At 59.4% G+C, this 26,952-nt stretch overlaps 1 protein-coding gene across 9 annotated transcripts in view; it reads left to right on the top strand.

The window, feature by feature from the left end:
- The window catches only part of FBLN2 (fibulin 2), an 87,739-nt gene that overhangs the window by 17,179 nt on the left and 43,608 nt on the right, over positions 1–26,952 (top strand). For 3 of the 9 annotated variants that reach the window (XM_060402961.1, XM_060402960.1, XM_027957828.3), the window contains exon 1: positions 7,717–7,784. The exons of 1 other annotated variant lie outside the window; for it this stretch is intronic. The gene's annotated coding sequence lies outside the window, so the exon portion shown is untranslated. Of the gene's footprint in view, positions 1–7,716; positions 7,785–15,942; positions 16,058–16,402; positions 16,648–19,155; positions 19,416–26,952 lie in introns of those variants that run through there. 5 more of the 9 variants (XM_060402957.1, XM_042236450.2, XM_060402959.1 and 2 more) reach the window with 5 other exon arrangements.

The following is a 26,952-nucleotide window of genomic DNA, read 5'->3' as shown; positions in this document are numbered from 1 at the left end:
GCAGAGACCGGGCACAATCAGCTTTCATTGGGTTGATGAGTAGGATGCTGGGGATGCAGAAAGGAGTGCAGACGGGCAAAGGGGCTGCAGGGATGGCTGGAGTCCAGAGCAGAGGGCGCTTGCGCGGGGCTCCAAGCCTGACTCTGTGCCCGGATCTGAGCTCCCTTCATGCTAACTGCCAGCAGCTGCCCTCGGCCACCTGTTGGGACTGGCATGTGTCCACTGTGGCCATTCCTAGGGGCAGATCGTGGGACTCGGGGGCCGTTTGAGCAGCGGATTCCAGGGCCTGGCGTGAGGCATGGTGGGCTCCAGGCAGCAGGGACACAGTTCTGCCAGAAGGCTACAGGGAGCCTGTGCTTTCCCCACTTGGCAGCACCTCCAGGCAACTGGGGCTTAAAAAAAAAATCCCAACACCTGGCTGCACCCTCTGGAGACTCAGATTTAATCGTTCCAGAGTGGGGTGATTCTAGACAGCAGCTTTGTCCTAGAGCTCAGTTCCCAGGGACGGGGCAACCCTGAGTCTGTCGGACAGAAGCCTGGCAGGCAGCGCCACTCTGGGGAGAAGGGCCTCTGTCTGAAAGTCACTGTCCATCCACTCTGAATGTCTTTCCCGTATATAGGAGACATTCTGGCTGGGCCCAGACGCTTCACTTTCTGTGCCGCCTAGTTACTGTGAACCTGAAGTCAGAGCGATGAGAAAGCCAGCCCAGTGCAGAGCCCAGTCCTGGGAAAAGGAGGGGGTCCCTGTGACCCCCAGAGGCAGCAGCAGGCGGATCCCGGGGGCAGTGAGCAGCCCCCACACAGCCGGCACACAGGGCTGCAGGGAGAAGGTGGCCGGCCCAAGCTGCCGGCCGTAATTGAAGGCTCATTATGTGCCAGACTCGTTGTAAGCATCTTCAAAACAATCCCACGGGGCAGGAACTATTTTCCAGACAAGTCCACTGAGGGCAGAGGACTAAAGCCCCCTATGAACGTCAGGCAGGCAGATGTGGCTTGAAACCAACCCTTTGGCTGCAGAGCCTGCGTGTCCAAACCTACGTGATGGTTGTCTGGGGTTATTGCTGTGGTCACTCGCGTGTCTCACGCACCAAGAGAGGCATGGGACCTCCTCCTGCCTATGCAGCAAGGATATAGACCCAGCAAGCTCACTAGGCCTTCTCTGCCCCACCGGGGCCGGCAGAGGGATTCAGGTGAGCCCCCACACCCGCCAGCCCTGGCGCCTCGATGCCTGGGAGATCGTCACTGATGTAACCCCTCTGCCCACTCTGAGCATTCTGTCTCAGCCTTATCGGCCTGGAACTTCCTCCAATCCTGTCGCGGCCGGGCCCCGGGCCCCACATTCCTGGTGGGTGATGTGCAGGCTGCTTGCGATACGGTCCTGGCAGGACTCTGAGGGGCCGGCTGCCTCGGCTCATCTCCAGCTCAGATAACAGGGAGGTATCTCCGCTTTATCTTCTGGAAAGCTGGCCAGGCCTTGGGGGCGGGTTGGAAGGTGAGGCCCAACCTCACTGCCGCCCCTCCCGGCCTGGACACCTGGGGCGGAAAGGGAGTGCATCTGAGAGCGGACAGCGGCCCAGGGCCTTTGCCAGCTGCCCACAGCAGGAAGGATTCAATCCACCACTCACTGATCACCAGATATTTACCGAGCTCGCCCCTGGGGCCAAGCCCTGTTCAAAGTGCTCTGGGATTTCCACTCATTTAATCCTCCCCACAGATCCCACCAGATTGGCCCTGATGTCATTCGGCTCATTTGACAGTTGAGACAATCAAGGCCCAGGGAGGTCAAGCAACTTGCCCAAGGTCACATAGCTGGAGGGTGGTGGAGTCCTTACTGGGTTAGCTTACCTAAAGTTACTTATAAACAGACTTTAAAAAGGCATCTAGGGACAAGAACTCTGAGGAATAGAGAGGACAGAAAGGGACAGAGGGAGGGGCAGTTGCTATCTCTGCTGGGGTCTCAGGGAGGGCTCCCGGGGGGTGGGATGGGGAGTGACATCCCATTGTATGGGGATCTGGGGGAAGGGCATTCAGGCAGAGGCCCCAAGCGAGAACAAGCTCCAGGGGAAAAGGGCCTGCAGAGAAAGGGCCTGGCGGGACTATGCGGGAGCCCACTGGCCTGGCCCCAGGCTCTCAGGACAGAGCTGGCCCCTCCATCCAGTTCTGGCTCGTCCGCAGCCAGTCTGAGCCCCTCTGGCTTCACCTCCTCCCACTGGGTGAACCTGGGCAGGCGGCTTTCCTTCTCTCTGCCTTTGCCCTTGGCTGCCTCATCCCAGTCTGGGCTCTGGAGGCCCCTAGGGTGGGGGCAGGGCCCACGATGGGCCCACGGCTGCTGCTCAGATGTGAGGCAGCGACCGCTACCACGTGTCTCCTGGCAGGGACAGAAGGTGCTCCCAGAGGTCGCTGGGCTGAGAGAGACACAGAGATGGAGGACAGAGTCAGAGGGAGATGCAGAGACCCAGAGGATAGAGGAAGACAGACACAGGCGGAGATGCAGAGAGGGAGAGACAGGGTCGGTGGGGAGGGGGACACGCCCCCAGAGAGCCTGGGAGACACGGGCCATCTGAAGGAGACACCCAGAGACACAGGGAGACGTTGACCCACAGCAGCAAAAAGAGATGGAGATGGAGACGCTAGCAGAGAAAGCTGGGACTGTCCGGACCCCGCTGAATGGTGCTTGCCATGGTGAATTTCACGCTCTGTAAATTTTACAGTGAAAAGAGAGACAGCGATGGAAGGACCGAGTTCTGGGATCCTGACTCTCTCTCCGGGGCCCTAAGCTGGTGGTGGGGAAGGGGCTGGGGGGTGGGTCCCTGTGCTGAGTCTAGGCCTCCAGGGCCCAGGGGCTGGGGGCAAGTCCCCCTTGCACCGGGCTGCCCTGGTCTGGCAGTGGCCGGTTTTGCTTACCTAGGCTTTGGGACGGGGTTCTGAGCCCTTGGCCTAGAGACAGGGCCTGGGAAGTCTGGGTATTGTAGCCACGCGTTCCGGGAAACAAACTCACTCAGGACAGTGCAGTTTATTACACCAGCGGGCCCAAGGCAGTGTCTTCTCTTAGCCAAAGACCCCAACCAGTTTTTGTGAAAACCTTATATACCCTAAGTGTACGTGCAAAACCCACCTCCCCAAATTCCCTGAAGCTAGTCTGAACAAAGGAAAAGAAAGATACAATCAAAGTTAACCCGTGATTCATGTGCTTTAAGCCCAGGTAGTTAAAAGGGGAGAATTATCAATAGGCCTGTGCTCATACCCCAACAAGCATACGAGAATGTATGATTCTATTCGGTTACACAGATAATTAGGGTATTCTTTTAGGCAAGAGAGAGTCTAGCTACGAACCCTGGGGTTCCATCCCGGGGCCCTGGCTTTCCAGTTGGTATGTCGTCTCCACAGATACTCGGCATATAGCTCAAAGTCCGCAGTCCGGCCCAAGACGGAGTCCTGCTTTCAAGACGGAGCCTGTTCTGTCTGTTTCCTCCTTCATCCCCGCTCTTGATGCTCTTAACTCATAGTATGAGCATCATTCATAGGGATATACTGCACCCTGACTCTTCGACCTCCAGTTTGGGAGAACGACATCAACCTTTGGGTTGGTTACAAAGTTCATAACACATTGTAAGATAAGGGTCCACAAAGCAGAAGTGTCAGGGCAGCTATAACAATGGTAAATGTAGTTTTCCATCAATCACGCTTTACCCAAGATAGGACCGAAGTCCAAAAAGGAAGATTATCATCAGACATAACTTTTACCTGGCCTTTCATGTCATCTAAGGTGGCTGATATATAGCCAGATAAATCAGGATCATATACACAACATTCCACTTTAATTATGGCACAGGTCCGTCTTTGTACTGAAGCTAAGGTTCGTCTCAAGATGATACCAGCAAGTCCTTGTAGCAGCAGTTGATTGTAGAGCTTCACCTCTTTTTCTTGGTCTCCCGGGGCTCAGTGGGGTCCTTTTGTGTAGACCACTCGGCGTCCTCCGGGTCTGCGTGGTATGCTTTCCTCACCCTCGTGCGGTGGATCCAGGGAGTGACAGCTGCAACTTTAACTGCAGTCGGGCTGGTTAGAACCGCAGCATGTGGACCCTTCCAATGTGGGGCCAAGGAGTCGTGCTTCCAGTGCTTGACCACACTGACCCCCGGGCACAAATTTTTAAATCTGTTCCCCAAGGGGGAATGGCACCCTTTCTTGTACAAACTTGGTTACCTGGTTTATTACCTTACCCAGTTATTCCATCTGCTGTGAAATCTCATCTCCCCTTACTTGAGGCAAATTTGTTGACACCTGTTTTATTATGGGAGGGGGCCTCCCATACACAACTTTGTATGGAGAAGAGCCATGGGACGGTGGGGTCATCCTGAGTCTGAGCAGAGCCGTCAGAAACAAGCCCACTCAGGAGCAGTCAGTCTCTAAGATCCACTTGGAGAGTGTCTCTTTAAGTGTCCGGCTGGCTCCTTCCACCATCCCAGGACTCTGGGGCCTATATGCTGTATGTAATTTCCACTTGATGTTTAGAGTTTTGCTTACTTGTTATACTACATCAGCTACGAAAGCCAAGCCATTGTCCGATCCGATGCTGGTAGGAAATCCAAATCTGGGAACTATCTCCCTAAGCAGGCACCAGGCTGCTTTGGATGCTCTTTCAGTCCGGGTAGGAAAAGCTTCTACCCATTCCGAGAATGTACGTACCATGACCAGCAGATAAAGGTAGTGTTGGCGAGGTTTCATTTCAGTGAAGTCCACTTCCAGGTGTTCAAAGGGCCGCGTGCCTTTCACCTGAATCCCTGGAGGTTCCTGTCTGTGCCAAGAGGCAGCATTGACCTGTGAGCAGGCAGTGCAGTTCTGAGATTCTGTCCTTTGGACAGCTGGAGGGCCTGGATTAGAGCATATAGCTCGGCCTGTTGAGCGGACCAGTGTGACGGCAGAGAGCTAGCCTCAACGATGGTTTCTTCCACGACGACTGCATATCCCAACAGTCATTGTCCTTGTTTCACCGGGCTGGTGCCGTTGGTGTGCAGGACCAAATCTGGGTCTGGGATTGGCTGGTCTCTCAAGTCAGGCCTGCTGGCATATTACCTTGCAATCATGTGAGGGCCCACCTTCTCCCACAAGAAGGAGGGGTCAGGTCGTCCCCGTCCAAATTCTGTAGAGTTTCCATCAGTCAATTTTTGTGCCATTAATATTTTTCCCTTTCCCGTCTGGATACAGAACCTTGTGGAAGTAGGAGGGTCTTGAGCTAAGCCGAGCCATGAGTCAGTACATGGATATTGATCCGGTGTCCCGGCTCTCCTGTGACTGCTGGATAGACTGCTCCCACCATTTGTAAGATCACGGTGTTCTCTGGTGGCCGTCCTACTCCACAGGGGGCCATTCGACCTCACAGAGTATGTGGAGGCGGTTAGACTTCTTCTTCACCCCATAGTCTCCTCCAAATCCCTTCTTTAAATTTTGAATCGTGCGCTCCAATTCAGTGCCTCAGATTCACTCCCCCATCTTGCTTACCTTCTCGGACCTTTTTCTACTTTTCCTTTTCGTTCTGTCTACGAAGTTCTCAGCACCCTATGCACTTCTGACATTTCCACTCAATGAAACACTTAAATTGCCATTCTGCCTCCTTCCTAATTGGGGTGAGAAGAGCCTTACCTGCCAGATCCCAGAGGGAGAAGGGGGATCTGCGTGCCTTCATCTGCCGGTCGGCACAGCCGAACCAGAACACCACGTGATCCAAGACTGTTTCTCCCTTAACTTTTAAAGTCCATTCTGCCTTGGTGGGCTTGATCAGGTGCGGATGAAAATACAGATGGGTTAAATATCCCACGTCCCAGGCCGTCTCCGGAAAAGCCAATTCATACTCACTTGTGTATCCCCCTCCTTCTAGCCTGACAATTCCGAGGGGGTCAAGAATTTCACAGCAGATGGGACACCTCCTTGGTGAGAGCAGAATACGAGCACACAAAAACCAAGTTTCTTCTCCTAAAAATCCCCTGGCAATCGCTTGGTAATAATTTTCCCCAAGACAGCGTGGACACCACCTCCTAAATGACCTTCACGAATTTCCTTCCTAAACCCTAACACGCTCGTCAACCTGTGTACCAAGCAATCGTTGCCACCTGACTAATCCAGGCTCCTGTGGGTCTGTGCCCCTTCTAATCCCTCCCAGGGGGGTGATCAGGCCCCCACTTCCACCCTACCGGGTGGGTTCCTCCTCACCCCAGCGCTCACTTTCCTTGATGCCATCTACTACCTGTTAACGTGAAAGGTCCGGGCATTGAGAAGCAGAATCCTTCCAGAAGCGCCAGGCGCCTTCCCCCCTCCAGAAGATTTGAGCCACAAGGCCTTGGAGTAGTCCCAAATGGGACCTGACTCCTCAAAGTGAGGAGTTTCCTGGCCCATGCGCCAAATGTAGCCACATGTTCCAGGAAACAAACTCACTCAGAAGGACAGTGCAGATAGCGGAGTGCAGTTTATTACACCGGCAGGCCCAAGGCAGAGTCTCCTCTTAGCCAAGGACCTCGATCAGTTTTTGTGAAAACTTTATATATCCTAAGTGTACCTGCCCAAACCCACCTCCCCAAATTCCCTGAAACTAGTCTGAACAAAGGAAAAGAAAGATACAAAGTTAACCCGTGATTCATATGCCTTAAGCCTAGGTAGTTAACAGGGGACAATTATCAATACACTTGTGCTCATACCCCAATAAGCATACTAGAATGTATGATTCTATTCGGTTAAACAGATAATTAGGGTATTCTTTTAGGCAACAGAGAGTCTAGCTACGAGCCCTGGGGTTCCATCCAGGGGCCCTGGCTTTCCAGTTGGTATGTCGTTTCCACAGATACTGGGCATATAGCTCAAAGCCCGCAGTCCGGCCCAAGACGGAGTCCTGCTTTCAAGACGGAGCCTGTTCTGTTTCCTCCTTCAGCGGAAGGCAGCCTGTCCCTGGAGGTCCTCTCACCAGCTCCAAGGCTGCCAAACCCAGTGAGTGGGGGCCGGATGATGCCCCCCCCCCTCAGCTGTGGGGGTCGGCGTCAGGGCACTCAACCTTCTGAGCTGACAGCTTGGGGTGTTCACTGCCTGTCGCACCTAGCCAGGAGGGCATAATACGGGGCTCTCCGCGGCTCCCCACCAACAGCCCAGGGTATGACTGCTCAAGAAATGAGGAGCCTGGGCTCAGAGAGGTCAAGGGCCTTGGCTGAGGTCACACAGTGGCCACAGGCAGCCGTGTGGGCTGGGGAAAAGGACAAGCCTAGGCTGGGGGCTGGGACCCGGTGCCAGCAGGCCAGGGGTGGTGTGGGAGACCCCCAGACGGGGAGCGAGCTGGTGAGAGGCGGCCAGGCCCCTCGGGCCCTCTCAACTGCTCGGGGAGGCCGGCCCATCTTCCCGGCGGGGACACTGAGGCCCAGCTGGCCGAGGCGGCCGGGCCACAGCCCCCTGAGGGCTGCAGGGCCAGAGCGGGGACTCCGCGCCGAGCGGGTCTGCGAGGGGGCGCGCCCAGGGCGCTCGGGGCTCGAGGCGCACGCGCGGCGCGGCCACGTCCGGCCCCGGGGGCGCGGCGGGGCGGGGAGCGGCGGCGCGCTCGGCCCCCTCCCCGGCCGCGGCCGAGACCCCGCCCCGGAGGCGGAGGGGGCAGGGCGGCCCGGGGGCCCGGCGCCCGCTCGGCCCGCCCCCCGGCCCGCCCCCCGGCCCGCCCCGCGCCGCCGCCGGGCTGCCCGAGCTCTCGACGCGCCGACGGCTGAACGGACGGACGGGTGGACGCGCCGGCGGCCGGGCGAGCGGAGCGCAGCGCGGTGAGTGCACGCGGACCCCGGCCCGCGCCCCGGGGCGCCCGGCTCCTCCTCTGCCGCGCTCCCCCGCCTAGTCCCGCCCCCGGCCCCCTTCCCCGGAGGGAACCGGGCCCTGGTCGGTTGGCACCGCTCTCCTCCCCCGCGCGTCCCCCCACCGCGGGCGGCCCAAGTTCTCCTGCTCGGCGCACGCCCACCCCGGACCCCCTGCGCACGCCCGGCCCCTCACACTCGGCTCTCACGTCTCTTGTGCGCGCACAGCTTCACCCACACGTGCCTTGCACACGGGCGGCCCCGGACACGCACGCCAGCCTCCACCCCGCTGCCTGTGCCGCGCGTGTGCCTCGCCGCTGTGTGTCTGTCCCACACACCGCTCCCGTGTGTCGCAGGCATACCTGCGGGGGTGAGCAGACCCCCCTCCCAGCCACACACCATGAATGCCTGCACAGGCCAATAGCTTCCTCGTTGGGGGACCCCGGCCCCCTACACCCTCGTGGGCACCCGGCTTCATGACCTCCTAACCCCCATGGGGGCCCAGGCAAGCCCCCAGAGGCCTTGTCCCTTGTGGGGGAGCCTGGGTGGCTCCCGGGAGCACAGGCTGGGGTGACTGGCCCTGCCAGCCTCCCCCTCCTCTTCACGCCCACCCCCACACACCGCCTCCCTGTGTCCTCTCCTCCTGCGCGCTCTCCAGGCAGGGGTGCCCTCTTGCCCTTTGCTGTCACAGGGTCCCATTCCCCCTCAGTGTGTGCCCACCACTTGGGCTGGTCCAGAGCTGGCCTGAGCCAGCAGGTGTCACCGTGACCGGCTAGAAATGGAAAAACGGAAAGGTCATTTGGGTGCTGGCCGTCACCCCGAGCCCCGCGGATGAAGGTGCAGCTGCAGGCCCCCCCTGGAGTCAGCTGGTGCCTGGGCCTGGCCGGAGTCTGTGGCTGAGTGACTGGGACTCTGAGCGTCTCCACGTGCAAACAGGGCTGAAGATCCCCGTCCACCCCCCCTCCCCGCCCCCCGGGAGGAAGGGAGGGCCTGGGAACTACTGCTCCATCTCTTGCTTCCCGCTCCCCCTCCACCACCGGGTCCAGAGCCTTGGGAAGGGCAGTGGGCAGGGCGTGGATGGAGTCAGAGGCTCTTACTCGGGAGGCGCGGAGTTGCCAGCCCCAGCCGAGCCTGGCCCTGCCTGTTTGGTTTGGCTCTCAGCACGTTAGTATTCTTTTTAAAAATTTAATTAGCTGTCAGCATTTGCAGATCGGTGAGCTTCACAGAAAAATCCGATTTCTGTCTTGTGAGAAATCGCAGGGTTCCGGCGGCTTGGGACCCATGTCGCCGGGGATTGGGCCCTTGGATAGTTTGGCTTGCCTGCCGCCCCTGGGGTCGGGGCTGGGGCCCACTAGGCCGTAGTCCCCAGCTGGCCGCTTTCCCATTTGCAGCTCCCCCCAGACCTGCTGTATAAACTGGGGTGCCCTTACAGCAGCAGTGCCCACCCCAAGGGGGCCTGGGCCGGTGGGCACTCTTCCCGCTGTGGCCTTGCAGCCCCTGTGACTCCAGGACTGCCAGGCTGAAGACCCCGAGTTCCCCAAGGCTGCGGGGCCTCCGGAGGACCTCGGTGTGTCCTGTTGGGCATCAGAATTCTGCGTCTGCCGTGGAGGGGAGCAGGGAGCACTTCCCTTCCCCACCCCTGGCTGGCCTTGGAGGAGGAGGGCGCTCTCTGCAGGGCGGGGCTCAGGCCGAGGGACCGGCTCCCAGCTCCCACTTCTTGGCGGCCTCGCGCTGGGTGGCGTGGGGCGGGGCGGTGGCTGTGTTAAGGCCTGGTTGCTGTGACTCTCTGCTCTCTTTCTGCTGCATGGATGCGGCTGAGCCTGTGGTGGGTGGCTACCTGGAAGTCTGCTGACTGACTGACTGAGGACTGGGCCTGTGGGTGGCATGCGGGACTTGGGGGGTGGACTCGGCCCCCAGCCTCGTCCCTGCGCCTCGCGAGGCTTTCGTTCTTGCTACAGAGGAGGGTGCCAATGGCCTGCTCCGCCCTTCCCTGACCCTGGGTCTTCTCTTCTGTAAAGGGCTCACGGTCCTGAAATGGGGTGTTGGGGAGGGGAGCCTGGGGCCCGCTGCCCAGGAAGTGTCTGGGTGTTTCCCCTTTCTGGCTTCTTGAACCCTGATGTCCCACCACTCACCACCTGCCCCCCCACCCCACCCCAACTGAAGGCCTGGTCCTGGGATGTCGTTCCAGCCTGCCAGGTAGGGTGACTGAGGCAACAGAGAATTGAATTAGATTGACTTCAGACAGGTGTAGTTGCTATAAAGGCGCTGAAGCCAACAGGGCAGCCCAACCCAGGTGGGAGGACAGGGTCCTCGGAGGAGGGGATCCCTGAGCTGAGATGGGAGCATGCAGGCTGAGGGCGCAGCTGGTGCAAGCGGCCTTTAGTGGGGCCCTGGCGTGGTGTACATGAGCCTTGGCGTGTTCAAAGGACTAGGGACAGAAAGGAGGAGGCTGGAGCCGGTAGGGGAGGGGAGGAGGGGCAGGTCAGGGAGTTGGAAAGCTGCGGAGAAGTGTTTATCCAGGGAGCCACGAGCTCTGATTGCCGTTTTAAGACAGCCTCCCTGGCGGCGCAATCTGGAGGCTGTGTGCCCCCACCAGGAGCGTGCTGGCAGGAGTGGGGAGGCCCTCTCTGGGCCTGGGCCCGAGGGCAGGTCTCCCCCTTGAGAAGCTACAGGGGAGGTGAGGAGACAGGGCCGTCGACAGACCTTTGAGATCCAGGGTGATGCATGCTAGTGAAGCAGGTGTTGGTGCAGCCGTCTGACGGGAGACTATGCAGCTGTGAAAAGGAGGCTCTGATCCTCGAGGTCCGTTGAAGGAAGAGAAGGTGGTGGACAGCATGTGGCGTCCAGTGTGTCTTGTGCCAAGTAAGAGCTGCACATCCGCATTTGCTCGTATGCTCGCAGGCAAACGCGGGGAGGAAGCCCTGGGGTGAGAGTGGTCGTCTGCTTTGCCTGGAGGGCGTGTGCAGGTGGGGGCCAGGCTGTAAGATCAGGTGACACGCCCACTGCCAGCCTTGTGTTTTTGGATTTTGAACCACACCACTGTATTCGCTGTTTAAGCATTACGTTAGAGTCAGACACAGCTGAGCAGTTGGTGGGTGAGGGTTCGTTTGTGAGTTTTAAGTGCAGCGTTTAAGGACGGTTTCTAAGTTCTTTGCTTTACCGAACAGACTGACTTCTTCCTGGCACGGTATAGAAAGGTTTCCACTGTGATGAAAATTAGATGCGAGCAAAGTCACGTTTTGCAAAGTTTGGCAACTGGACAAAAGAAAAAATGCCGCCCTTTTCTCTGCCCCTTTTCCTGTGGGAGTTTCCTTCTCCAGGTTTGACTGCTGGCTCTTCCTGGGGTGGGCACCATGGCACTTGGCGCCCCTTCTCCAGCCTGTTTCTGCAGTCTGCCTGCCAACGGGCTGGAGCTCAGCGACAGGTCCAGACCACGGGGGCCTGCTGGGTGCAAGGAAGTCCCCGCCTCGGCGATCCCCAAGGCTCAGATCCCACCTCTGCTGGTCGCAGGCCGTGCTTCCTTTGGGACAGGACCCCATCTGTCAAATGGTGTCATAACCCATCTCTTAGGGTTGTTGGAAAGAGGAAGGAAGTGATACCCAGTGGGTGCTGGTCGCTGTCCTTGGGGAAAGCAATGCCAGGACCAGCTCCTCTGCCCCCTAGAGAGCTCGCTGTCTAGGGGAGACAGACAGATGCTCACTGTGAGGTCCCGAGGCGGCCGGGTACACCTGGGCTGCAAAGCAGGAGAAGCTGGCCCAGAGCCTGGGTTGGGGGGAGCTGCTGTAGGTGGAACATCAGTGGAGGCCAGTGGGGTTCGGGGGAGGGGGCACAGCCTGGGCAAATGACCCGGAGCAGCTGGAGGAGGGACCCCCGTGAGCATGGGGTGGTCGGATCTGGGGATTCAGGGGGACTTTCAGTCTTACCCTGGGTGTGATGAGAAATCAGATGAGAGTGGGCCGATCTGATTGGGAATTTCAGGGACCCCTGGCTTCTGGGAGTGGGATCGCAGCCTGCCTCCGGGAAGGTTGGGAACCCAGGGTGGGGATTGTGTGGGAGCAGCCGGGAGAGGCTGGCTGGACTCGGGATTCCTTCCGTATGAGGGACCTTGAGTCCCCTCCTCACACCCAGCACTCAGGACAGCCTCTGGTGTGGGCCAGCCCAGGGTCCCTCCTGTAGCCATCCTGAGGGCCCCAGGGACCCCCGTAGGCAGTTCTGAAATGCTTCCATCAGAGCGGTTCTAGGGGAGAGCGTGGAGCCTCTGAGAGTGGGCGTGGTCAGGGAGGGCTTCCTGGAGGGGGCGATGCTTTCTCTGTAACGTGAAGGTTGAGGGGTGAACAGGAGAACACTGGTTCCTCTCAGATGAGTTGGAGGGGAGGCGGGCTGTGAGGCTGGCCTCAAGCCCTGGACCAGACAGGGAGGACCTTAAGCTAAGTCCTGCTCAGAGGGTGGCCGGTGGGCAGCCTCGGGCGTTTCTGAGCGGAGGGACGGGGGTCCGCCAGCCAGTGGGAGGCCTGGGCGGGTGACTGGGCAGGGAACAGGCTCAGCATAGGTGGGAGGCTGGCTGCGGTCACACAGCATGTGAGGAGCAGGGCTGGGCGGGGGCCAGGTATGTCCACGTCGGGTTCTGCCCTGGGCCGGCTGGCCCTGGGTTGTGGGGTGCCTGGCGCGCACGAACCGCTAACTCCTTTCCTTCGGGCTGGTCCCTGCTCGGGGTCCCTGTGGGGTCAAGTCGTGCGTCATTTTGCACCATTGTCCTCAGGGTTGTTGGAATTTGGAAGCATTGCAAAAATGCCCGTCTTCTCATATATGGAGATTATTGCAAAGAAAGTGCTGGTTTGGGGAAAGGTTATTTCCTTCCTCAGGGTGGGGAGCCTGGCTTTTCGGTCGGCGGGGACGTATGCTGCAGTGTGGGCGGCCAGGGCACCCCCGCCTGGTCAGCGTCAGTGAGGAAGTGCTGTGCCTGTCTGCCAGGGGGTGTAGTTGGCGGGGAGCGTCAAGAGCCTCTGTGTGGCCAAGAGGGTGGGGGCCACCAGCCCCCATGTGCCCAGGAGTGGATGACCCTCTGAGGCCCTGGCGGCTTTTGCCTTCGAGCAGACTCTGCTGGCCTCGGGCCATCTTACCTCCTAGGGCCTCAGTTTCCTCATTTGCAAACTGGGGCCAGCCCTCCTGGCTCTGCTCTCACTTGGAGCCCAGGAATGGCCTGGAGTGTGAGAAGAGGGGTCCGAGGTGCTGGGTGACGGTGGGGTGAGGACCCCGCCAGGCCAGGGCGCTGGTGCACCTGCCTGGGCCTGGAAAATGGGGAATTGGAGATTCGGGGTGAGGCTGCAGAGTCCCGACCTCCAGCCCGGCCTTCCTTATTCCAAATGGTCAGGTCTCCATGCACAGGGCACAGGGAGGGCATAAAAGGCAGCTGTGAATGCCCAGGAAAGATTTCCTGGTGGAGGGCATACTGGGCTGGGTCTTTAGGGATGACTAGGAGTTTGCTCAGGCCAGAAGGGTGTGCCTGGCAGAGGGTCCAGAACAGTGGGCAGACCTGAGGGGCTGTGAGATTGAGAGGAGCTGGGGCAGGCCCTTTACTGAATGCCTGGCACCCTGCTGCGGCCTTTCCATCTCCTCTGGAGTCTGCCCGTGTTGCCGGGAGGCTGTTGTGATTGGGCTCACGAGCAGACAGGAGCGGGTCCGCTCTGGAGTCACATGCTCTGAACCGCCCACAGCCTGGGGGGACCTGGGCTCACATCTGAACCCTGACGTCCAGGGTCCAGGGCTTGGTCCCACTTGTTGCCCATCTCTGCTCCAGCAGAGTTGACTGACGGCCTTGGGGGCCCTTTGGGGACCCCCATGAGAAGTTTCTAAATTTCAGGGCCGTGCAAATAAATGGGGGTGCTGGCCTGGCAGAGGCCCCAGACGGTCACAGAGCCTCCCTGGCCACACCGCCTTCCGAATGCTGATGCTTCGGAGGGTGGTCCAGGAGCCCAGGTCTGCCGGACCGGCCCCCTGCCCATCCCTGTCTGTCTCTCTGCTTGTCTGTCTGTCTGCTGCTGCTTCCCTCTGTGTCTGCATGTCTCTGCCCACCCCCCGCCCCGCCCCAGAGTCCCTCCCTGGCCTCTGTGAGGCTCAGAGGAGGACCCAGGAGACACACACTTCTGTATGAAGGGTGGACACACACCGGCGGGGGTCACGGTGGGACCACCACCTCCAGCTTAGCCAGCGACTTGCCGGGTGACGTCAGGTGAGCTCTTCTCCGTTGCTGAAGGCCCTTCTGGGATGAGTGCAGGTGACATTCACGTTGAGGACGCATCTCATATCCTGTTCCCGTCCTGTGCTGGGGCCGGGCGAGTGAATCCAGCCACCCATCCCCACTCTCCCGCCCACCAGAAGCATCAGGGCTGAGCAGGAGAGCTGGGTCCCCGCCTCCGGCCCATGTGGGCGAGATGTCAGCTCCCAGCACGAGGAGGCAACCTGCCTGCCTTGGCCCCATGGGCATCTGACCCGTCTGGGCAGAGGGGAGGTGGTAGCAGAACCAGGCTGCCCAGGGCACCGCGGGAGCCCGGAGCGCGGGGATGTGGGCAGAGCTGCCCGTGCTGAGGTTGGACAGGACGTGGGGTGCGGTAGGCGCTGACACCCCGGTCACACCAGTGCAGCTGGGAACCCAGTGCGGCAGGCGTGCACAGGCTCACACTCACGCACATGCACTCCTACACGCTTAAACGTGCCTCAGGGACACACCTGCCCACACGCATACTCACTTAGACTTCACATGCACACAGACACACTTGCCTCCCCGCCTCTGCCCCAACACTCCTGCTTACACAGACCCGCAGGTTGTGGACATGCGTCTCTCGTGGAGGGACGCTTGGTCTTTCAGCTTCCCTTGAAAACGCATGTTGCTTCCGAAGGAGAAGGAAAACAGGAAGCCAGAGGCGGTCTGCGTGAGCCCGGAGGTAGGGGGAGAACCGGGTCCCGGCCCCGCTCGGGGACTCCCCTCTCCTCCTCCAGTGGTTTCTCAGTGTGCATGGACCTCTGGAGTCCAGGGGCTGGAGAAGGGCACGTGCCTGGTTTGGGAGGCTCTGAAGGAATGATGGACCCCAGAGTTGATCTCCTCCCTTTGCGTCCCTTTCAGGGAGAGACATGGGGCTTCCCAGGTGGCTCAGTGGCTAAAGAGTCCACTGCAGTGCAGGAGACACAGGAGACGTGGGTTCGATCCCTGGGTTGGGGAGATCCCCTGGAGGAGGGCATGGTAACCCCCTCTAGTATTCTTGCCTATGGATGGAGGAGCCTGGAGGGCTACAGTCCGTGTGGTCACATGGAGTCATGTATAGCGGCATACACGCACGCGGGAGGGGAATTAAATCCCTGTAAAGGCCAGTTTAGGACTCCCTGGTGGCTCAGACGGTAAAGCATCTGTCTACAATGCGGGAGACCCGGGTTCGATCCCTGGGTCAGGAAGATCCGCTGGAGAAGGAAATGGCAATCCACTCCAGTACTCTTGCCTGGAAAATCCCATGGACAGAGGAGCCTGGTAGGCTACAGTCCATGGGGTCGCAAGGAGTCGGACACGACTGAGCTACTTTTATTCTGTGTATGTGTGGTCCTGGGGGGGTGGGTGATGGGTGAGCCCATTCTCCACATCTGGCAGGGAGGGAGCCCCTCCAGGAAGGACCGAGTGGATGACCCACTGTACCCGGAGCAACTGACTTCTCTCAGGACTTTTAATCACGAAATGTTGAAGCTTATTGAGTAGCGTCTATTGAAAGGATCACACAGAATTTGTCTTTTAGGGAATTGCCTTGATTTTTCAGTGTTGTACGGCGCTTGCATTCCTGAGGTAAACCCTGTTTGGACGCGATGTATTCTTACTGCTGTAATGTGCTGCTGGATTCAATTTTCTGATATTCTACTTAGGGCTTGGCAGCTCGATTCATAAGTGAGGCTGGCCGGCACCTCACTCTTGTCGTGCCCGCATCTGCTTTTGGTATCAGGACTTTTCCTAGTCTCATAAAACGGGAGGAGGAGGCCCCGTTCTTATTCTAGGCGCTGGAACGGTTTTTAGTAGAGTGGGAATTATCGTCAGCTCTGACGGGACCAGGTCTCGGGCTGGCCTCTGCAGCTACCTTTCGATCTCATCCCATAGCGCCCTGCAAGGGCAGCATGTTCTCCTCGCTGGATGGACGGGGAAAAGGAAGCTCGGAGTTGGAGCTTCTGGTCCGTGGTCAGACGGCAGGAGGTGGCTCCCCTGGGCTGTGAACGTGAGCCCGTCTGACACCCGCCCTGTGCTTTGCACGCTGTTCACCGCGGTGCAGGACTCGCCTGAGACGCTGGCCTGCAGGGGAGCTGCGAGCCTTGCTCTGGGTTTTCCAGGGAGGCTGGGAGGGGCACTGATGGAGTGAGAGCTCCCCTCACTTGCTCACGGTCTGCTGGCCCACCTGCCATCTGAGCATCCGCTTGTCTGCTGACCCGCTCCCTACCCAGCCAGCCCGTTGTCCTTCAGCCCTTCGTCCCCCTGCGGATGCCCTCGCTGTTAAGCCACCTTCCCGTCCACGCTGCCTGTGTCTCCTCACCCATCTTTCCACCCACCCGCCCCCATCCACCAGACATTTATCCACAGGCTGGTTACTCCTCCGTCCGCCGACCCGTCTTCACATCCGTCTTCCATCTGCCATTCATTCCCCCATCATCCCTGATCGGACCGCCATCCGTCAGACAGCCGTCCGTCTCTTCGTCGTTGTCCATCCACGTGCCAGTTCACGTTCCCATCTGCTAGTCCACCTGCTCATCCACCTTCCCTCTGGTGCCCACCCACTCATCCGTCCACCCGCCCTTGGGTCTTGGCCTTAAGGTTAGGTTTGGGTGTGCAGAGATTCAGGAGGGAGGGCACCCTTGTTTGGGATAACAATATGAGCCAAAATGAGCGGCTGGGAACCAGAGCCTTAGAATTTAACAGGAATTACGTATGTGGAGGGCGACTCAGAGGAATGGAGCAGGAAAGATAGGTGAGAGTGGGATGGTGAAGGACTTTGAGAGCTCACCCTAGGAGTTTTCACTTTATCCGTGGGCCAGGGGGATTCAGCCCTGGTTCCATGAGTCCCAGAGAGTCTCTGAGACCCCTGAAATGATAGGCATCAGTTTTTTTCTATAAGCCCACATGCCTGTTACGACTTTGGGTCGCAGGTGATGGGAAGCGTAAGCAAGGTGGGTTCGTGACATTGCGAGTCCGGCTTATCTGTTAGCTTCAGGCCTGGCTGGACCCAGGTGCCTGACAGCTGTCACCGTGACTCTTTCTCTTTTCCTGTATCTTGGCTTTTCCTTTGTGTTTTGTTTGGTTTTGAGTTGACCCCGGCCTCAGACAGTCTCCACCTGACAACACGATGGCCTCAGGGACCCTCATTGTTAAAGCAGTTCATGCCTAATACGGTGGGAACAAGAGAGGCCGTTTGCCCAGTGTCTCACCGGAGTTGGGCCTCGTGGGCTCGGGCCGGCCTGGTGTCCATCCCTGGGTTATCCACTGTTGTGAGAGGAGTGAGAAGCACTGATGGCATGGCAGTTGAGTGGCGTGGACCCCGGAGTGAGATCCAGGGGCCCTTCTTGGAAGGAGAGTGAGTGTACGATGGGTAATGAGAAGCCGTCCCATGTCCAAGGAATGCTCACATTTTCCTTTTGTGGTGGAGATGGGTGGATTAAGCAAGAGATTGGAGGTGGCAGAGAAGCATCAGAATTTCTAGCAACTGGGAGGCCGTCTGGGGAGAAGTCCTAGGCGGGCAGGACCACGGGCAAGCTGGATGCCTGTCTGCCTGCCTGGGGCCGGGTGGAGGGCGTGGGGACGCAGGTGGGGAGGGTGATGAGCTCAGCCTTGGCCGCGGGCAGGGCCATCGCTCACTGCTGTGCCCAGTGTGCTTCCTCTCTCCAGAGTCGTGACTCCTGGGGAAGGAAAACATCAGCTCCGTCCTGTGCCAGAAGCAGCGTTTCCTTTTCTCGAGGGTTGATTGTAAGTCTTGGGTGTTCATCTTTGTGATTTTTCACCTGCTTATGTTGGTAATGAGATTAGCGATTATGTATGAAGGCTCAACCCTCACTCCAGATTTAAGGAGATTTTAACCATTTTAGTTACTTTTTTTTTTTCCTTTCTCTTTATGAGCAAAGAGAGGGAAGGGAGGGGAAGAAGCCTGGCTGTTAAACCGGAAGGATGGTCTTCCCGGTGTTTTCACAAGCTCGCCCGTGGAGGGTCTCCAGGGCCATGAGTATGAGCACACGGGCCCCAACACCCGCTGCGGTCAGTACTTTCACCTCAGGTTGGCCCGAGACCCGGGGTTCCCTGCTCTCCCTCTAGTCCTCATCTGCCTTGGGGGTCCCAGGCTAGTCCCCGGTGCCCTCAGCCGTGCCCACTCTCCCCTGGCCAGAGCTGTCTTTTTGCAGATGACGGCACAGATCACTGAGATGTCTTTCCGTGAGAAGGGGCAGGAATATTGGCCTTTAAAGATGGAAGCCAGGCCTCATCACTTTTCTTCGGGTGATTTGTGACTGGTTTTCACGTCTGTCCAGTCCTGTCCATTTCTTCTGCCAACAGCTCTGTTTCCTTTTTCTGGGCAATTATAATAGGCTCTTTTCTTTAAAAGTCTCTTCCCTTGTGAAAAAACATGCATACCAAAACGTACCCAAAAGTCCATGAAAGTCAGCACAGCAGTGGAGACACTCTCCTGTGACCACCACCGCCTCTGACCCCGGAGGACGCCCCTTCCTTCCGTGGTCCTTTGCCCATTCCGCCCCCACAGCACCCACCAGCCTCACTGGGCGTGGCCGTCTAGCCCTGCCCCCTGCTTGCTCTCCCTCCTTGACAATAACAGAGTTTAACCCAGCTCCCTGCTACCTGTGGCTGGAATCTTCCTCCGGCTTCCTGACAACTTCCTAACGTGCTGGGACCTGGTGATGCCTCCCGCCACCCTGTTGGAATAGTGTCCACCAAGACCCTTTGCCGCGTCCCCTGGGGCCCTGGGCATGGGGGACTGACTGGCCTCCTCTTCTGACCTCCTCCTCTTCCTTGATTTTCACACCCCGACCTCTTTTCCGTCTTGCGGTTCCTGTCACCCCCCTCTCCCTCGGTTCTCTGTCTCCCTGCGTGCCGGCCCCAGGGAGTGCTGCTGGTTCATGCCGCAGGGCCTTTGCACGTGCCGTTACCACCTCCTGGCTTGCTTCTCCCACGTCCTAGCACGGCCACCGCGCTTGTGCCAGGAGACCCTCGGCCCAAGTGTCGCCGTCTTGGAGAGGCCTGTGCGGCCCTGTCTTGCCAGGGTCATCCCTCACAACCTCCTTGTTCCCTTCTTACGTGTTATTTGTCTCTTCCGTCCACCAGGATGTTGGCCACACGAGGTCTTGGCCTCCGGGGGTCTTGTTCGTGGCCGCGTCCTGGTACCTGTCATGGAGGCTGGCAGGCAGCAGGTGGGCAATGAGTGTCTGCAGCGTGGAGGACCCAGGCTGTGCTCCCTGACCAGGCGGATCTGCCTTCCGATATCTGAACCACCTTTTACCGTTGGTGTCATGGTTAAATAAAATCAACACGCTGGAAGTTCTCAGGCCAGTGCTGGGCATTCCGTCGGTGCTGAGGAAGCAAAGGTTAATACGAACCTGATCAACAGCTAACATCCCTCCTGACGTTTTGTGCCAAGAGTACGTTTATTTTTCCCAGAGAATTAGATGACTTCCTCTGATCAGACACGGAGCACCGGGTCATCCTCCGATTTCCCTTTTAGCCTTGGCTGCCAGGAAGCTTCCTACAACGGCGAGGTCTCGGGGGCGGCCCCTGGCTTCCTGTTAGCTCTTCAGCACAGCACTTCTTCTTTTCTCCTGCTCTCTCTGCTCCTTGACTGTTCACTTTCGGCTCCGCACCACACGTTTTTTTACTTTTGACTGTAGAAGATACATATAAAACTGCCCCGCTGGGCCGTTTCTGAATGGACACCTCAGTACCGGTAAGTCCATCCCCGCTGGTGTGTGAGCGTCCCCACCATCCTCTCCAGAGCCTTCATCTTCCCAAGCCGACCCTCTTTCCCGTTAGACGCGCGCCCCGCCCGCCCGCCGCGCCCACCATCTTGCTGTCGTCTCTGTGGAGCTGCCTTCTCTAAGGACCGCGCGTAAGCGGGTCGCACAGCCCGTGCTCGTGTGTCTGACTCGCTTCACCGAGCAGCGTTCTCCACGCTCACCCGTGTAGTCACAAGTGTTAGCACCCCCTTATACGGCTGGGTAATATTCCGTTGTGTGCAGAGAACCATGTAACGTTGGTCCGTCTGTCTGTCGATGGACGCCTGGGTTACTTTCCCCTTCTGGCTAGTGAGAATAATGCTGTTGTGAACATCGGTGTGCAAACACTGCTTCAGGACACGTGTTGTGGTGGTTCGGTCGCTGGGTCGGGTCCGACTCTTTGTGGCCCCGCGGACTGCAGCACGCCAGGCGTCCCTGGCCTTCAGCACCTTGCGGGCTTTGCGTCGACACCTTAGGACCTCACCTTCTTACCTTTCTGAGCCTGGGGTGATCCCAGCCCAAGTTGCATAGCGGGTAAAGCTAGCTTTGGGGGTGGCCTCTTGGCTTAGGCTCGCTGGCCCGCTCTTGCACGCACGCACGTGCGTGTGCGTCTGTGCGTGGCAGAGCCTGTGGTCCCCGCTGGCGCCCAGGCTGCTCCTCCTGGCTCACGCCGGCACCCTCTCCAGACGCTCACCCTTGGCCGACAGGCGTTCTCCCCCACCCCACCACCACCACCGCCGCAGGCCCAGGTCGTGATCTCCGGCCGTCGTCTCTCCGCCGTTGTCAGCAGGTGACCCTCCGACGTGCCTGACGGGGGTGAGCCCTGGGCGCTCCCCGTGGGGTCAGGCAGGTGTCAGACTTTGGCCAAGACGGCTCCGTTGCCATCACGGCCCCTTTTCTCTCCTCCCAAGGGTCTTGCAGTGGGCCCCGTGCCCCGTCTCGGGCTCTGCCTCTGGGGGGCGCCAGCGTGCCACTCCACTTTCCCCCCCCCCGGTGCGTGTGTCTTGTGGCTGCGCGGATGAGGTCGGATTCTCACACCGTTGACCTTCCAGGCCGCCCGGGTAGGAGCGGGCTCCTTGGCGGTGGTTTAGTCGCTCAGGCGTGTCCGACTCTTTGCAGCCCCATGGACTGCAGCACGCCAGGCCTCCCTGTCCTGCACCGTCTCCCGGAGCTTGCTCAAACTCATGTCCCTCGAGTCGGCGATGCCATCCAACCATCTCACCCTCTGTCGTCCCCGTCTCCTCCTGCCCCCAAGCCCTCCCAGCATCAGGGTCTTTTCCAGTGAGTCAACTCTTCGCATCAGGTGGCCAAAGTATTGGAGTTTCAGCTTCAGCATCAGTCCTTCCAATGAACACCCAGGACTGATCTCCTTTAGGATGGACTGGTTGGATCTCCTTGCAGTCCAAGGGACTCTCAAGAGTCTCCTCCAACACCACAGTTTGAAAGCATCATTTCTTCAGCACTCAGCCTTCTTTGTGGTCCACCTCTCACATCTGTACCTGACTGCTGGGAAAACCATAGCTTTGACTATACAGACCTTTGTTGGCAAAGTGACATCTCTGGTTTTTAATATGCTCTCTAGGTTTCGAGGCTCCTTGGAGTGGACTTCTTGGAGTGGGCACGATTCCCCAGCTTCTACTTAGAGAAGAGACAGTTCCTAGCCCAGAACACTAGGCGGTTCCGGTAGAGACTCTAGGCAGGAAGAAGCAGGGACCCCTGCCTCCCCTGGGACTCTCTTGCTTGTGTGTAGACAGGAGAGGCCTGGGAGGGTTCCAGCGGATAGAAGTGGGGTGCCAGGGGGAGCCTCGTGATGCCGATGGACAGTGAGCGTGGACCTGCCATCAGGCCCAGCTTCAGATTTTCCTAGAGAAATTGGAAATCCAGGTTGACTGTAAAAATGTTCTGATTTTATGTGTCATAACATTAAATCAATTATATAAATTAGTAACACTGCAACATTAATAACAGCAACTGGTTTCAGAAGCACTGTGTGGGTTCCAAGCATACCCCGTGGACAGACGGTGGGGTGGCTGGTTGGCGCTCACCCTCTGCTTGGACCTGGGGGCAGCGGGCAGCAGTCTGGACAGGCTTCTGGGAGATGCTGGGGCCAGCGCTGCTCTGTGAGGTGGCGGCCAGCAGGCCAGGTGGTCCCGATTACTCGCGTGCTTGTAACTGGTGTGTCTACAAGGGTCCTGAGTGTTTATTTCCCTTCTGTCATCCCCAGCTGCTTGAGAGCCTCAGCGTTTGGCTGTGTCTGCCTCGGGTTTAAAAGAAAGATGCCCCACAGATATTTTTAAAGTTTTGAAGCCACACCAGCGTCAACCTGAGACTTTGTTCTCGTCTGGGGTTGCCCAGTAAAGACATAGGATGTCCAGTTACGTTGGAATTTCAGAGAAACGATGGAATAAGTATCTCCCAATATTGCACAGGGCGGACTTAGTACCAAACAACGATGCCTTGTTTATCTGAAATTCCTCTGTAACTGCATGTCTTGTATTTTTATTGGCTAGCTCTGGCAAGCCTGTTCTCGTCAGAATCAGAAGGCTCAGCAAACTGGAGAAAGGAAGAATTCCCTTATCTTGTGAGTCACTGTCTGTCACGTGAGGCCAGACCCCACGCTCAGTAGTGGAGCCTTGGTAGTGGTGATGAGTTGGTGCCCCGTGTGGGGGGCACCAGGGTGGCCTTGCCAGTTCCCAGAGTGTGAGTCCGGGGCTTCTGTGGACGGGTGCGCTGTAGTCCATTTATGGGGGCGGGGGGTCATCTGAATGGAGGAACACGTGTCTGTGTTTGGGGGGTCAGGGACAGGAGCTCGCAGCCGGGCAGTGAGGGCAGCGGAGGTGTGGTCAGCGTCACCACCCTGTTCCCTGGGCTCCCTGTGGATGCGGGGCTGTGGGACGGTAGGCATGTCTCCCTGGGCACCCTTGGAAGACAGCCTTGCTGAGCGAGGCCCGGCCCCGCCCTGCCCACACCCGGCTTGTGAGACCCTGGCCCCGGGGCTGCATCAGAACCCCTCCCTGACAGAGCTGTGGTCAGCCCTGGCCACCCCAGCTCCCCGCTGCTGCCCCGAGCCTGCCCTGGGCCTGCAGAGCAGGACGACCCCAGCTGAAGGCATCTCCCATCTTCCTTCCCATCTAAAGGCCTCTTGTTTCTGTCTCTTGGTGATGGAGCGTGAGGCCCCGAGAGGACGCCCATCAGTGGCCGTCACCGCGGGCTGCAGATCCCTCGGGGGGACCCCGCGGGTCAGGAGAGCCCAGCGCCCGCCCTGCACGCATGAGTGCCCCTTTTGCAGTGTCCGCTCCAGGGCTCACGTAGGCTGCTGGCACTGTGACAGGCGTCGTCTCATCGTCAGCATGCGTGCCTTACCCAGCTTGGCTCATCTGCGGGTGTCGGGAGAGCTTGGGGGAGCCTCTGTGTCTCCCTGGTCCCCGATAAGCCCCTCCCTCGGGCCCGGCGCCCCCAACCCCGGCCCAGCCACAGGCCCTGGGCAGTCTGCCACGCGGTCTCCATGTGTTCCCCACTCTCTGGCTGCAGGAGGTCAAGAACCCTTTCTCAGCCCTTCCTCCCGTGATTCCTCTTTTTAGGTTGGAAGGGGGGGGCCCTGCAGAAGCCAGGCATTTGGGGGGCTCTGTCCGGCAGGGGCCCTGGGAGAACAGCCGCGGGCACCCCCGGGACGGCGTGTTTGGATCCGAGAACCAGCCGCGTGGAGATCGTGCCCTCGCAGTCCTCTCTCGCGTGCGGGTTCCCAGTTGGCTTGCTTGTCTCCAAGGACGGGGAGCTCCCTCTGTCCCTGCAGCCCGGTCTGTCTCTGAGCCAGAGGGGCTGCCTTTGTCCCCCCATCTCTGTGGCTTGTCATGTGGATCTCGGGCCTCCTTGCTGTGGCGTCTTCCCCGCGCCTGAGGCGGGCCGTGGGGCTCAGCCCTTCCACGCGCCTGAGGCGGGCCGTGGGGCTCAGCCCTTCCACGCGCCTGAGGCGGGCCGTGGGGCTCAGCCCTCGCCCAGGGACGCCTGGCTTCTGGCCCCACTGCGCACGTGCTCCTGTCCTCACCTGCATCCTTGCCGTCCTCACCTGGACCGTCTCCGGGCTCCTCAAACGCAGCCTGGCCCAGTCTCCTCTGCCCACTGTGGCGCCCCTCCATGGAAGCCCCGGCTCCACCCATCCTTCCAGACGCTCCGGGCCCAGGCCTCCGCTTCTCCTGAACCCCTTACCCGTCACCCAGGCTGCCAGCCGGTCCTGCCACGCCCTCTCCCGCTGCCCATCATTTGCCCAGCTTCCTGCTCTCAACGCGGCAGCAGAGAAGCCCTTTAGGTCGAGCACCCTGTCAGATCATTCCCGGCTCCGGGGCTCCCTGGCCGTACCACCTGGCCCTTGCTCGCTGGGCTCCACCGTGGAGGGTGGACCCTGCGGGTGGGGGGCACCCCGTCCCTGCCCAGTCCTGCCCCAGGCCCTCTGCACTGCGGTCTCTGCTCTGCTGTGCTCTGCCTCCCGTGGGGGACGGGGCTCAGGCCCCCACTCAAATGGCACTTCCTCAGAGAAGCCTTGCCCGGCTCCCCTGGCTGACACAGCCTCTGCCCTGCCCCGGCCTCTTCCTGTCCCATTTCCTGGCTTTCATTCATTTACGTCCCCATTGTCCTCACGGCCGCCTGGCGTTCAGTGATCTCCCGAGTCCCTGTGGGCTGGCACCGGCCTCGCCACGCTGGGGCCACAGCGCTGGCGGACAAGCCCCGTTTGGAGGGCGCCGGCCTGGGGGGCCTGTGCCCCCCACTCCTGGCCGAGTGGCTGCGGAGGCGGGCGGCTGCTGCTGCTCTGCGACCGCCGAGCCGCGCTGTCACCGCCCCGCTGGCCGGGCCCTCGTGCCACCGTCGTTTCTCCCGTGTTCTCTCATGTTCTCCCGTGTTCTCTCGTCGTTTCTCCCGTGTTCTCTCATGTTCTCCCGTGTTCTCTCGTCATTTCTCCCGTGTTCTCTCATCATGTTCTCCCGTGTTCTCCCGTCATTTCTCCCGTGTTCTCTCATCATGTTCTCCCGTGTTCTCTCATGTCCTCCCGTGTTCTCTTGTTTCTCCCGTGTTCTCTCATCATGTTCTCCCGTGTTCTCTCGTCGTTTCTCCCGTGTTCTCTCGTCGTTTCTCCCGTGTTCTCTCATTTCTCCCGTGTTCTCTCACCGTTTCTCCCGTGTTCTCTCATTTCTCCCGTGTTCTCTCGTTTCTCCCGTGTTCTCGTTGTTTCTCCCGTGTTCTCTCATGTTCTCCCATGTTCTCTCGTCGTTTCTCCCGTGTTCTCTCGTCGTCTCTCCCGTGTTCTCTCGTTTCTCCCGTGTTCTCTCATGTTCTCCCGTGTTCTCTCCTCATCTCTCCTGTGTTCTCTCACCGTTTCTCCTGTGTTCTCTCGTGTTCTCCCACATTCCTTTGTCGTGTTCTGCCCAGCTCAGCCAGGTGGTGGGCGGCATGAAGACTGTTCCCTCTTTCTCTCTCTCTGTTAAAAACCCAGTAAAGTGAAGCCCCTATCCTTATATTTCTTAGGTGTGAAATTTACAAACTTAAAATACTAGTGATATCGCTTCATTGTGCTTGTTTCTGAATCAGAGGGCTTTAGCAGTGACTGGCATAGCTCCGGGGCGGGGAGTGGGTGGAGAGGGACCCTCATCTCTGACCAGGAGCACGCGGCCCCAGGCGGTGCAGGCCTGCTCCCGAGTCGCGGCAGGTCCCAGGGCCGTGGGACCACTGACCTTTGTGAGGATGGAGGTGAGGGGACGAGAGAGGACCTGTGAGAAGGTGCCATTTGAGTAGCTTGCAGAGGAGGCTGAGGAGGGGCTGCGGGGGTCACATGAGGGCCCTGGAGGGCAGGTCGGGGTGGCTCCCACAGGGAATCCAGGCTGCTCCTTGCTGTCCGGGAAGCCGTGGGGTCAGCTGCTCTCAGAGCACACTGGCTTTGCAGAGAAAGCGATCAGGGGGAGGGAGGCGGCAGGCGGCTTCCAGGGTCCTGGTTGGGGGAGGGAAGTGTGCGGCTTGAGCAGGGCAGGGCTGTGATGATGGAGGTGGGTGGGCAGGGGCGGGTGCATGGAGGGGGCGAGCAGGGGTGGGTGGAGAGGGGCGGACTGTAGTGATGGAGAGGGGCGGGCAGAGGTGGATGGAGAGGGGCTGGCTGTGGTGATGGAGAGGGGCTGGCAGGGGTGGGTGGAGAGGGGTGGGCTGTGGTGATGGAGAGGGGCGGGCTGTGGTGATGGAGAGGGGCTGGCAGGGGTCGGTGGAAGGAGGCGGGCAGGGTGCATGGAGGGGGCTGGCAGGGGTGGGTGGAGAGGGGCGGGCTGTGGTGATGGAGAGGGGCTGGCAGGGTGGGTGGAGAGGGGCGGGCTGTGGTGATGGAGGGGGCGGGCAGGGGTGGGTGGAGAGGGGCGGGCTGTGGTGATGGAGAGGGGCTGGCAGGGTGGGTGGAGGAGCAGGGCAGAGGCGGGGAGCTGTTCACAGGGCCCCATGAATAGACGGCATCGGCGTGTGTGTGTGTGTGTGTGTGTGTGTGTGTGTGTGTGCGTGTGCGTGTGCAGGACAGTGTGCGTGCAAGGCTAATTCTGCAAACGGCTGTAACGTTTGCTGAGGAGGTTGGCAGAAGGCTGCCTTGCAGCTAAGCTTGCAGTCATGGGAGGTCTGTTGGGGGTTGTTCCTGAGCCCTGGGATCTGAGGGCCACCTTGGTGGGGGGCTTGGTTGCTGCGTGAGACCTGGGAGGGCCTGGTTCCTGCCTCGCATCCACCTGGCTGTGTTCTTCGGCTGCTTGCCCCAGGCCTTTGGGCGCGTGGCTGGGAGTCAACCTGGATTTCGGGGGGAAACAAGCTGGGTGCTACCGTGTGCACATGCCTGGGACCGTGTGTGCGAGAGCACCCGTGGTGTCCCGGCACACGGGCGAGGCTTGGTGCCACGGTGTTCATAACTGCCTGGAGGACTGTGGTGGGGCCTCTGCCTGCCCGTCACCCGCATGCCTGTGGCCGTGTGCCCAGTGAACAGGTGTGATGTGTGTGTGTGTGTGTGCATGCGGGACTGGGGGCAGAGGGTCCCACTCGGGGACGTGCCAGGAGGCAGGTGAGGGCGGGGGCTGCAGCCCTGAGCTGGGTGCTGGCAACCCTGTACACCACCCAGGTGAGA

The sequence above is a fragment of the Ovis aries genome, chromosome 19 (genome assembly GCF_016772045.2).
Source record: "Ovis aries strain OAR_USU_Benz2616 breed Rambouillet chromosome 19, ARS-UI_Ramb_v3.0, whole genome shotgun sequence".
NCBI classification, from domain to species: Eukaryota; Metazoa; Chordata; class Mammalia; order Artiodactyla; family Bovidae; genus Ovis; species Ovis aries.
This window is presented reverse-complemented; position numbering and strand designations above follow the sequence as displayed.